Source organism: Dipteris shenzhenensis, chromosome 10, assembly GCF_047967505.1.
Source record: "Dipteris shenzhenensis isolate YYH24624 ecotype China chromosome 10, Dip_SZ_1.0, whole genome shotgun sequence".
NCBI classification, from domain to species: domain Eukaryota; kingdom Viridiplantae; phylum Streptophyta; class Polypodiopsida; order Gleicheniales; family Dipteridaceae; genus Dipteris; species Dipteris shenzhenensis.
In genome coordinates, this window is record NC_141605.1 from 3453721 (window position 1) to 3466433 (window position 12713).

Below are 12713 nucleotides of genomic sequence, written 5' to 3' on the forward strand. Positions count from 1 at the left end.
TGTGATCAATGTCTTTGCCAATGTCGACAACAAGGCACAACAACTTCTTCCACGTTTTATGAGTGACAGCACCACATCCGTAGTCGCAATCAAATGGCATTTACACTACGGGCATAATTACATCAGTGGTTTGGTGCGTCCCACTGTGACAATGCATGCACTGCAAGAAATGCTTACCACCCCACTTTATTTAGAAAACAATGTCAAAGTAAACCAAGCATGGCTCAAGCACATCCACAATCTTCAATGCGATGAAGAGGGAACCCAAAATAAAACCACGACCCTAAGCGGGATAAAGCCGCAAACTAAGCAACCAACAGACACTCTGGTACATGGTATCTACACAGGTCAACAGGTTGTTGACTTTGAAAATGGCCCAATAATCGTGGCCCCTTTGGAAGGGTTCTGTCCTCTTAGTCTTTTAAAGACAAAAAGTGTGAAGAATTGGCTTTCCCTACTTTGTTTTATGGGCATGCTCATATGTATTGCATACCAACACAAACAAGTTACCAACAGATAGTCAAATGGGAGTTACGTAATGAAGACTGAAGGTTCGCATGGTCAATTGAAAACTTATTCTTCAAAACAATGAAAGTGCTTGTGCGACACGTACTTTCATCAACTTGGATACGCATGCGACAACGTCAACTACAAGGAAGAAGACTCGATGCAAAAATGGCAACGATCGACACAAACGTTGAGTGACTTGTGTAATCCAAAATAAGTTGACGTGACTTCGTATGCCTAAGGACATCGATTGACTACAAATGTCTAAAATAAAAAAAATTATCCATGGTGCGATAACTCAGTCCACCCATGTTCTTCATCACCTCGTCTGCTGCTACAAGCAGCAATGAAAAACAATGGTCACCATTGCTACATTGCCTCCAAGAACTGAAGAACCCTGGGTTTTCGCAAAATGCAACACAAGAAGGCAGCAACAACCAAGAGCCGATCAGGTTGGACCCCATCACAACTGCGTAATACTACGTACAAAATTCAAAGCTTTTAAGACGTTATTGCGCCAAGATGATAGCATTCTAGGGCCAGTATTGGATTTCTTCTTCATAAGAGAATTTACAAAACAGAGGTCCTCTAAATAGATGCAGCGCCCATTTGCAACAATTGTGATGATAACAACATAGAAATGTTCGTTTTGACAAATACATCACAACAAATCGCAACGAACTTGACAACCACCAGAACGATTTGCAAACTCACAAACATAGACAGACATGCAAGAAAAAAAAAAGGAGAATGTCGTTTTGGATTTCCAAAACCACCTATGCAACAAATAAAGGTTTTTGAGTCCTTTACCCGATGAAATGAACATGACCATACACAAAAGAAACTTTGCAAAGGTCACAAAAGAATTACAAGACAAAAAAACTATTGCATTGACATTTGATGCATTCCTTCAAACAATTACGATAGCTGATGTGAGGATTACAAACTTGCCATAAGAAGCATCATTTCACAACCAAAAATTTTCATGAAAAGAGACCCAACTTTACACAAACAACTTCAACCCAACTTTGACAAGACTCTGGGGAGCGAACACTGATATCCAAATCATTGTGAATCCTCAGGGAGCGGCATCTTATTGCACATCATACATAACAAAGATTGACAAGGAAATAAATAACATTGTAAAGCAAGCAATCTCCCAAAGTTTCAAAGAAAACGCAATTGTAGATGAGCATGTCCACAAAATCGGCAATGCAATTTTAAACACACAACACATCAGCGCACAACAAACTATATACCTATGCCTTTCGCTCACGCTCACAAGTGCAACAAGAGAATTCATATACATAAACACAAGTCTGACGGAGGACAGGACACTCTTACTAAAACACCGTGCACAGCTCAAATTGCTACATCTAGAAAGCATTGAAATCTTCTTTGATGACATAGTCACAAAGTATGCAAACAGGCAACAAGAGCTACATGGTGTGTGCTTGGCTTCGTTCACTAGCCAATGCACTATCAAAATGGGCAGCACCAAAAAAACAAAGAGGGAGAAAGTACGTTACAACAATTATAACAAGCTGAAAGAAACAGAAACCCATCACAGAGAACTATGCCTTTTGTACTTGCCGTTCCATCGGCATGAGTACACGTTGGAAGAAACATTCCAAACTTGGAAAGACATGTATAAACATCACCAAGAAGCTATTGGCTTCCAACAAGCACAATTCCATAAAATCATTTCATCTCCGATGGCATCAAATGCCACTAGCAACAGAGTCCTTGGCGAGCGAGAGCAATGACCAACCCAAATTTCCACATAAAATATGACCTCGGAAATGACATAGAGTCCTGTAAGAAGCCTAAAACCTCGAATACATTGCAACAATGCAAGCAGGTGCCTTAAATAGACGACTCATACTTTGAAATAATGAGAAAAATGAATCTCAAACAGCAGGTCATCTTAGATGACATCATGATTGGAAAAAGGACGAAACAACAAAATAAAATTTGCATGTTCATATTGGGCAATGCACAGGCAGGTAAAGCCTTTATTACGATAACGATAACGGAAGCACTGTGTTGCCACTACTCACACAAAATTACAGTCAATGTTGATCTACCGAAAATCTTGCTACTAGCATATATTGGGAAAGCAGCAAGAGCAATTGATGCAAGCATGATACATGCAACCCTTAATTTACCTTTACTAACAAGTACGTACGTTGGCCTACCAGGTGACAAACTCCAAACACTAGATGCACAATACAAAGAGGTTGAGATGATTTTAATAGATGATTTATCTTTGGTCAGAATCAATACGTTCCTCGCATCAGACATGCAAATGAGAGAGATAAGACATAACCACGATCAGCCATTCAGTGGTGTAGACGTTTTACTATGTGGTGATCTTTACCAAGCAAACCCAGTCAAAGATTCTTGAGTCTTTGTTGAACAAACAACAACAACATCTATGTTAGGCTCCTTTTGGAGATCACATGTGAAGTACTATGAGCTACAACAACCAATGCAGCAAGAAAACAACACATTCTTAGAAGTACTAAACAAAATCCAAACAGGAACACAAACTGATGAGGACATCGCCAACCTAAATGCAAGGGACTTAAAGAGTCTAGAAAATAAAAACAACATCCCACATGTTCTACACAAACTACGCAAACAACAAACACAATGAATCAGTGTTCACAAGCCTTCCACAACTTTCACACATTCTCTCGGCAATGGACGTCAGGCACAAAATGTGTAGCAAAACAATATCTATTCCAGACGACCCCAGGAAGATAAACGGGCTGCACAACCAGTTATGCCTAAAGCCTGGGATGATCATTGAAATCTACTCGAGCAATCTTGACATGAATGATGGCATTTTCAATGATGCAGATGGAATTTTTAGGGACTCTGAAAGTACCAAGAAGCCATTCCTGGTGTGGATAGAATTCATTGACAAAAACACAAGTGCAAAAACAAACATTTATATGATAACAACAAACCAACATCATGGACACAGATACTACAAATCACTTGTGAATTTGAAGTTGGAAACAACTGCTTTAACAGAGTCACATGGAAGCAGTTTCCAATCCAACCTGCAGCCGGTAGAATGATTCATTGCTCACAAGGGCTAACCATGGAATTGCTTACATTTGACCCTGTGGGAATCAACATGCACGGCCTCATCTATATAGCGCTATCAAGAGTACGTGACCCGGCCAACCTTTACTTTCTTTCAAAATTGGAGAACAAACAAATAAAAGTTGACCCACAAGTCTTGCAAGAGAACTTTCGCCGTTATGAGCAGAATTCGGTTGGAAGTACAAACAAATGAACTTTGGACAAAATAACATCGACAAAACATTACAAAGTTTGAACACGCGATCATTTCAACTTCACAAAGACATTAAAAACTCAAAAAGCATCCTCTGTGCAACCATCTTGTGCTTTCAAGAAACATACATACAGTCAGATTTAGTAATTGATCTACCATTCTTTAATAAGATCACAACATCAAAAGGATTAGGACTAGCAACATTTTTCCAGAACGAGTTAGTTGTACTACAACAAAGTAGCTCATTTGGAGTGCCTGTTGTTGATGTTCCTAACAAAATCAGGACGGAAAATAGCAGTTGTAACACATACAAATCACCAAAAATGAGAACATAGGCACTGACACGGAGTATCAAGATGATGTTTAATACAATAGTGCATGAGGCAACAACATACATTGTGGGCGACTTCAATATTGACTACAACTCCAACACATTCCCCCAACATCAAGAATCAAACAACTAATGCAGAGCCACAAAATGATTCAACTGATTCAAGCACAACAACAATACATGGAACAACAATTGATCACATATGGACCAACTCAAAAGAAGAAAATGCAAAACATGGGACATTATATTTACTGGTCAGACCACTCACTGCTCCATACAACAAAAAAAACATAAAGAAATTAAATTGCTTCTTCATGCCACCCATTTCTTCATCAACAATTCACTAACAATAATAATTACTTATTCTTAACATATCCAATATCAATCATTTCATTTAAGATGGCGGTTACAAATACGAGTCCCCCCGACCTTACCCTTCATATTATACTATGTCACAACGTTGGTACGGTTCACTACCATCCATGCCTCAATGGCCTACATGCCCAAAATAAGTTAGGAGGAGAATGCAAGAGTCTTTAAATCAGTTGTTGCAAACTTCAAGTTTATGTACATGTTGCATTTCTTGGGTGATGTGATGGATCATCTTGAAGCAGACTTGCCGACATGCTTATTTTGAAATGGAATGATAGTGTATCATGACTCCACTATATGCTTGATGCTTTTTCATGAAGATGTATCCACATGTTTTCAAAAATGCATTATCATCTACATTTTCATGAAGATGTATTTACATGTTTTCAAAAATGCATTATCATCTACATTTCCATGAATCTTTTCCTCAATGTATTAGCAACTATGTTCCTTCTTAAGTTGCAATATGTATTAACATTTGAGTTCTTATAACATGCCCATTGACATTTCCATGATTACAATATTATCTACAATTTCTTTTTATTCATAAATCTTAAATTTTGTAACTATTTGGTAGTGTGGATGAAAATTTTTACAAGTCATGATAAAATTTTAATGTAGTTACGTGCTCAAATTTCCCTTTTTGTAAGTGTGAATCATAACATTTTAGTTTTGTGATTGCTAGGTTTATATAACTAAAGACTTGGAAATTTTGAGCATGTAGGTTTCTCGTTGTGCAGCCAAGCTTTCTTTTTTGGAACACTGGTTCATCGACCTCCTACTTTGGCTCGTTCGTTTGCAGCATGCCATGCATGGCCCAAGGTGATGGCCCAAGGTGAAAACACACATCGTCATTACATGAGATCGGGTAATAGGGTCATAGATGGGGCTAACGAAGGCTAGCAAGCCTCAATTACTTCTTACATATATGGATTGTACTCATGGGTTGTCCACCTTGTTGGCATTCTTGGTATAGAGCAAACATTATCACAGCAAGGTCCCACTTGCAATGTAGGCATCATCTTCTTAGTGCACATCACTCACTAGAGAAGATGGAGCATACTAAGTTTACCATCCATGATTGATATTGTAGGCCATCACCCCATTAATTCATCTCATGCTTACTACCTTCACCATGGCCAGTATCCCAAAGCCAAGCTAATATCACCATGGCACATCCATTCAAGCTGTAACAACCACACAGTAAGTTTCATATGAATTGATAAACCTTAAGGCATGATCCTTCTTTTACATTGGATTGTCCACCTTCTTCTTCTTTTGCCAATTCTACTCATCAATTTTCTTTGTTCTTTTACCTCCTAATGTAACTCGACTTTTGCCTCACAGCTTACTCTTTTGTCTCATAATGCGTCCATACTTTTATTTCATCATCCCTCACCCTTTACCTTCTTATAATGCTGAGGATGTGGCTCCATGGATTTTAATTATCAAAGAGTATAAATATAAAAAAGGGGTTAGTATGAATTGAACATGAGGGAAAATGAATGAATTAAAGTTAGGGTTGATGGGACAAAGCACATGTTGAAAGAATACATTATGAGGCAAAAGGAAAAAATTACATAACATCATCCACTGAAAAGAGAATCTAAGGATGCAAGAAAGCAAAAAATTTGAAAAGATGGACATGTTGATAATAGAAAAGGTAGTAATATAGTAATAGAGTTAAAGGTTTTCTTTTTAATATTGAACTCAACATGCTTGTATTAAAAAAGAGGGAGTGGGACACGTGTAAGAAAAAACACCCCCTTTACAAAAAATGGCTGAAAGTAAGGGCACATTGCTCAGAGCCCGTGCTGCATAGCAGCACTATTGCTACTAACTATTTATCTACCCACATCTTTTAAACCCATGTTGGCCACAAGGAATCTTTTTCCCATTACCATAGCAAAATCAAGAAGATAATACTTCATAAGCCCCAAGATAAAGCCCTCACAGAAACTGGTTTTGACCTAGCTACCAAAGACTATCTTGTTTCTTGTCATGCACATAGCAAGAAGAGCTGAGGCACAAAGATAAGGCCAACATGCCACCAAAGTACATGGCATGCCTTTAGGGTCCCCCGTTAGTGTAGCCATCCAATTAGCACTTAAGGAAAACTTAGCGCGATCAACCCTGATTTCTAAAGTGCAAACTATAACTTACCCCAAACACTCCAAGAAACCCAAACTAGATGTTGGACATCTTCACAGGATTTTTCGTAGAGCTAGCATCCAAGCTTCATTGATTGCCATTTGGCTAAGCAACCTCTCACCAAGAGCTAAAGGTATAGTACTTTCCATATAAAAAAGATGGCTTTACTAGAAACACAACCTTTCCAAATTTCCTCCAGCAAGGCTTTCCACCACGTCATTTCCCTCTAGAGCTTCCACTTATTATTCTAGCGTCTGACATTGACGGTCCACCGGTCTTCCACCCTTCAACTAGGCCTTGTACCAAATCAAAGCGTACTATCTTAATGGGAAACGTGGAACATAGCCTATCCTACTAACACCTATTTCTCCAACCACCCACTCCTTTACCCTTAGCCTAATCAATGAACCATTTTTTCATTTCAACCCATGGAGCGTTACTATCAAAAATTCGTGGTAGCCTCTTGCTCAGTAATGATGTATTACACATCCCTATATCTGGAATCCCTAAGCCTCCCTATAGCCTGGGGCCTCCCAAGGCACATAATGCAACTTGTACGTCCACGCTCCTCAGCCCATAAAAAGGCTCTCAAGATCTTCACCTCTAACTAGTGAGATCTTTTAAAGTTCCACAAAGATGTCAGATACCTAGAGGCTGGAGCTAGAATATGCTTAATTACTGAAAGTCAAGCATCCTCACTGACAAACACCATACCAACCCCTCAACTTACCAGCTTCTCTTTAAACCATTCAAAGCATTGTCGTGAGGGATTCCAACAGCCAAAAGAGAGCCCAAGTAACGAAGAGTAGGGCCTCCTTCCAAAAACTTGACAGGGACCACTACCATCCAGTCCGGCATTCTGTCCTAATTCACTCACAGGCAAATGATTTTGACCAGCTACACAGTGAGCGAGATGCCTCATAGAACATGCCCAGAATCTCATAGAGGGTCGGGACATTAACCACATTCTCTTGACAAAGGGCAACCATATCATCTGCAAATAACTCTAGGCCTTGTTGTTTAATCTAAGGGGGTCACCCACCCTTAGATCAATCCATCTTGCAATGCCATCCTGACCATTTGGACCAATGGTACCGTAAAATGAGAAAACCAAAGGGGCATTATGGGGCATGCTTGTCTTACAGACCTTCTCAACCCATATCTCCCTACCAGCATAGTGACCATTTTGTAGAAAGGTTTGCCAAAACCCAATTCTTATAGGATAGCCAAGATAAACTCCTATTAAACGTGATCATATGCTTTATCCACATCAAACCCAAAAAGCACACACTTCTATGCAAAGGAAGCTACAAAATCCAATCCACTAACACATTAAAGATGTTTTCAAAGATAACTTGAGCTTTTATAAAGCCATTACAAAATTCATGCAGTGGTTGGTCATTTTGTGTCATGCCAAAATACCCTGTAGGGTTGAAGCACAATCAATTGTCTTGTCAATTGTCTGTCCAAGGTCTTTTGTGGTCATGAGCCAAAGGCATGTTGATTCAATTTGATTAATTGGGAGTATGAGAGGCAGATTATCTTTGGTTTTCTCACTCTATATTGTGAGAACTGTTTGGTATATGCTCCTTAGTTATTTTCTGAGTCGACTTGGATCTACACGTTGTTTTTGGGAACTGTCAGTATTATTGATGCCAAATGCTTTTCTCTTAAGATGATCTTGTATCTACCCATAGGTATCATGGTCCATCAATGACATGTGACTAATTTAGAAGCTCTCAAAGGATATCGCCAATCAACGAGAGCATGAATAAAGGTGAAATCATGCTTTGCTGAAAGTCGCCGATTCCTAAAATCTCCTCTACATGTAATCCTTGCAAAATAGACATGTGGACGGTGTCTTTCTATCCTCCTTTCCAACGCAAATGAAGTTTTCCCATCCAATACCCCCCTCTTCATCCGTCGTCAGCACCTCCCCATCACATCACTTGTAGCCCCCGATAGTCCCTCGCTCCTCTCCACCCTTTGTAGCTCCAACTTCTTTCAAGTATAGGTTTTCAGTCGCGCTTTCCTTGGCTGAATTCCGATGCTGTCTCAACCTTTTGGTAAATGCATGAGTTTGCTTGTATGATGAAGTCAAAGGTACCGGGAGTTCTTTGAGAGGCTGAGCTGCATGTGCTTGTTTCCTATGAAACCCGGAGGTGCCTTTTGCAAGCACAAATAGCCACAGCTACTAGAGTGCAACCTTATTTTAAGGGGAGAGGCGGGTTGCAAGAGTCGTGAGCTAGGTAACCTCACGAATTAGAAGGGGCAAGAAGAGCGAGCAAGTGGGTTGATTCTTTGAAAGTGCAGGCTAATTAGAGCACGCCTACGTGATCAAGGTGATGAAAAATAGCGGCACATACAACTTCAACATCGTGCTGTTAGAGCATGTGATAGTAAAAAACCCAAAGGTGGCAGAGTTTAGAGACAACACGAACATAGTCAAGTGAATGCGCATCAAGCAATGGAGTTGTTTGATGTCACAATAGCGGATTTGAGCAAGGAGGGAAGATGCACCCAGGAGAGAAAGCCTAGTGGCAATGCCAAGGTTTGGGTTGCAAAGAGAGAGAGAGAGAGGAAGGGTTGATTACGTGAGGAGGTCAAATTTAGATTAGTCTCTATTAGTTTATGTGAATCAAGTATTGCCAAGCAAGGTAAAAACTTAATGTGAATTAATTTCAATTTTCAAATTCTAAGATTGATTTGGTTTTTTAGCAGGTGAAATTTATACGCATGTTTTAAAAAATGTTGGCTTTGGTACTATTTGTCATCAAAGTTGTAGATTGAAGTTAGGAATATTAGAAGAAACGGTACCCAAAATAATATGTTCCCCCATTCTTGTATATAGAAAGTGTAAATAGAGAAGCATCTCCCTTCTGTTAGGTAGTCCATGGGTTTGCCAAGCTTTCAAGTGTATAAAGGAGTAGCTTTTACATATAATTTTTTGATTTTGCTTATAAAAATTCCCTTCAGTGCATCTTTCGATCCCGCTCTCCATGCATCTTATTTTTTTTATTTTGCTAAGACAAAAGCATTAAGAAAAGACAGAGCTCATTTTGGGGCCTTTTAGGTCAAACAAAAAAAAGAGATCCAATATTACATTGGAAAAGCTTTTCATTTTTCAAAAAAATATACTTTTTCTCATGAGCACACAGTGACATTTTGAGGTGGGAATCTTCAAGGGACTTCTTGTTCTTCTTCTCTTTCCAAGCTGAAGCTCAACAAGCAACAATGAAGAGATCTTCGGGGATGTAGAATAAAATATATATCACAACCTAAACCACATGCTTTTAAACCCTCTTTCAAGCTGTAACCTCAAAACGTGCACAACTACGGCTTTCATACTGGCATATGAGGACTCACCCTGTATTCATTCATAAGAGCTGGTAAGACGGTAAATGGAGAGCAAGTCTCAGCAACAATAGCAATGGCCACAGTGGTGCAGACTCTATTTTGACGCTCTTGCACTTTCAAATTATTCAAAAGAGTGGCTAGGACATCTTGCGGACCAATAGCTTTAGCAATATCCAAATGTATTCACAGTGGCCCTCCTGATCCCTTTCTTGTGAGTTTTAAGCAGTTCCAAGAGCTCAAAACATATTCGCATCCATTCTCTAGCTGGCACAAACTCAGCTCCTCTGTCAGCAATTCTCCCCACTAGATCTATGCAATTCTCTTGAACCTTCTCATGTCTGTTCTTCAAAATTGGTGTCAGTCTGTAAGAAATCCTAGATTTACTATATTTAGAAATGTGCTAAGGAACAGAAAGGAGACTGAGATAGCAAAGAACAAGGAATAATTGTATTGCTTGAATGTCTCTAGTGTAGATGTGTGTGTCCATACAATTGGGCCTCTCTTATATAGAGAGTGAAGAGTCACACATGAAAAGGTGTGTACTCCAAAGGGTATGTGCATGAAGAGGTGTGCACCCCTTGTGAAGGGTGTGACCCTTGATGAGAGGGTACATTACAATAGAAATGTCTCTTCAATAGGATGTCTCTTGTGAAGGGTTGTGGCTCATAGGAAGTGTCCCGTCGAAAGGGCATACCCTTCCACAAGTGTCCATTCATCAAACCATCCATAAGTCTAGAAATAGAGAAAGGAATACGTCACAGATCGTGACATCCCCTCCCACTCAAAATAAGACCCTGGTGCGAGTCCACAGCAGGCGTATGTAATCCGTATAGATCTGCCATGCTTCTGCACTATCCTGGCCCTCTGTCCTGCCCATAACAGCTCTAGATGTGCTGCCCACATGACAGCCATGATGCTGTCTATGTAGCAGCCCCTTTCTCTCTTTTTCTGTTGGGTACTGCCCTAGGTCTTCCTCCCCCATGCTCTCCTCATATGGGGGCTTACAGATGGGGAGGTGACCTTTCCAACATTCCTGTGGAAACATAGCATCTAGCTCTTCGTCAGACAGAGGTCGATTTCTCTCTTCAATATCGCGTTCCCATCTCAGAAGATTGTACTGCCCTGGGGTTATAGCACCACGCAGGGCAATTGTTGTTGGCGTGGGAGTAGCAAGCTCAATCCCTCCAACGGGAGTGACACCAGGTGTGAAAGCAGACGGTGTTGCACCTGGCATAGGCGTTGCACTACCCATGGTAGCTGGTGTTTCATCCCATCGAGACCGTTGCTTCTTTGGAGTTGGTGTAGCAAGGCCAGGCAACTTGGGTGTTGCATCCCAATTCATACCAGCGGGAGTGGCACCGGGAGTGACACCCCCAATGGGTGAAGCATCCGAATCAGCCAAACGGCCTGGAGTGGGGTTTCATCCCAGCGGTTCCTCCTTGAAGCAATTGGAGTAGCTTCCACACCCGCCCGACCCGGTGTGGGCGTGGCATCCCATTTTGTAGGTCCGGGCGTGGCATCGGGGGCATCACACTCAGAAGTCGCCTTTGCCCTCTTTGCATCATCCTGTTCGGTCGATTGATCCCACCTGTTACGCCGCTTCTGAGTGCTGGCACCGTGCTGCTCGGCCGACACAGGTGCTTGTGCCTCAGCAGACACATCTTTACCCTTTCTCTCAGCTTCTTCCTGCTGTTTTTTTGCTATAAGTCGGAGCGTCTCCTCTTTTTCCCGTTTGAGTGCCTCCTCTCTCATGATGTCTGCATACGTCCGAACCGCAGCATCTGGAGTCTTTTCCCCCATCGCAAACGCATCATTTCGTTCAGGTGACATTATACGGTTCAGCCTCCTTTTCCTGTAATCATCTTCCCTGTCTATGATCCTCTGGGGTTTCTTGAAACCAAAATCATCCTCTGTAACTTCAGGACCCCTCGGCAAATCAGAAAGCACAGACTTTGGGGCAGTGTACGAAGCAAGCCTCCTAGCAACTTCTCTTTCGGTAGGATCCTGTTCATCCTCTTCTTCGTTGACTGGAATTGATCTTTCGTATCCTTCGAACCTGTTTCCCGCGCCATAAAGCTCCTTGTCGAAGCTCACCGAAGTAAGGGCAGCAAACTCTTCCTGCATCTTCCGCCTCTCCTCCTGCGCTCTGGCAATCTCTCCATCAATGACCTCCATACTGCAAGTCTCCTGGACTGCGGCTTAAAAGCTCAACGAGCGTTGTACAACTTAGTAGGAAGAGCGACGCGCAACAGCACAGCGAACTTAAAAACAGAGCGGCAAACCGGGCCAAAGATTAACCGAGTTGCGAAAACACCGCGTAAAGGAGAAGGTACCGAAAATCTTGAAGAGAGAGTAGATCACAAATCAAAAGATAAAACAGCGCCCCGAAGGAGAGAAGCTACCGGAAAGCTGGAAACCCTATCCTTAGTTCAGCGCAGGACGTCCGCCTGCCTTATACATTGCTGACTTTTTTAGTGCAAGATAACCTTGGTTTAAATTTAGCTTTCGTTGATACGTGGAGACGATAATGTTCAAGAATCAAGGTAAGTTGGCAAGTGCCAAAGGAGAATGGGGCTATGAGAAGCGAAAAGCGTAAGCTGTGCGGATTGTCTCAGAGAGGGAAGGGAATAAGAGGGACAGAGAGAGAGGAAGGGAGAGAGAGGGACTGAGGGTGATGGCAGAGTG

The 12713-nt window shown here is 41.2% G+C and overlaps 1 pseudogene; it reads right to left on the reverse strand.

Annotated features, from left to right (window-relative positions):
- Positions 1-10809: 10809 nt before the first annotated feature.
- LOC147897272 (uncharacterized) lies at positions 10810-12231 on the reverse strand (annotated as a pseudogene).
- Between the last annotated feature and the right edge of the window lie 482 nt (positions 12232-12713).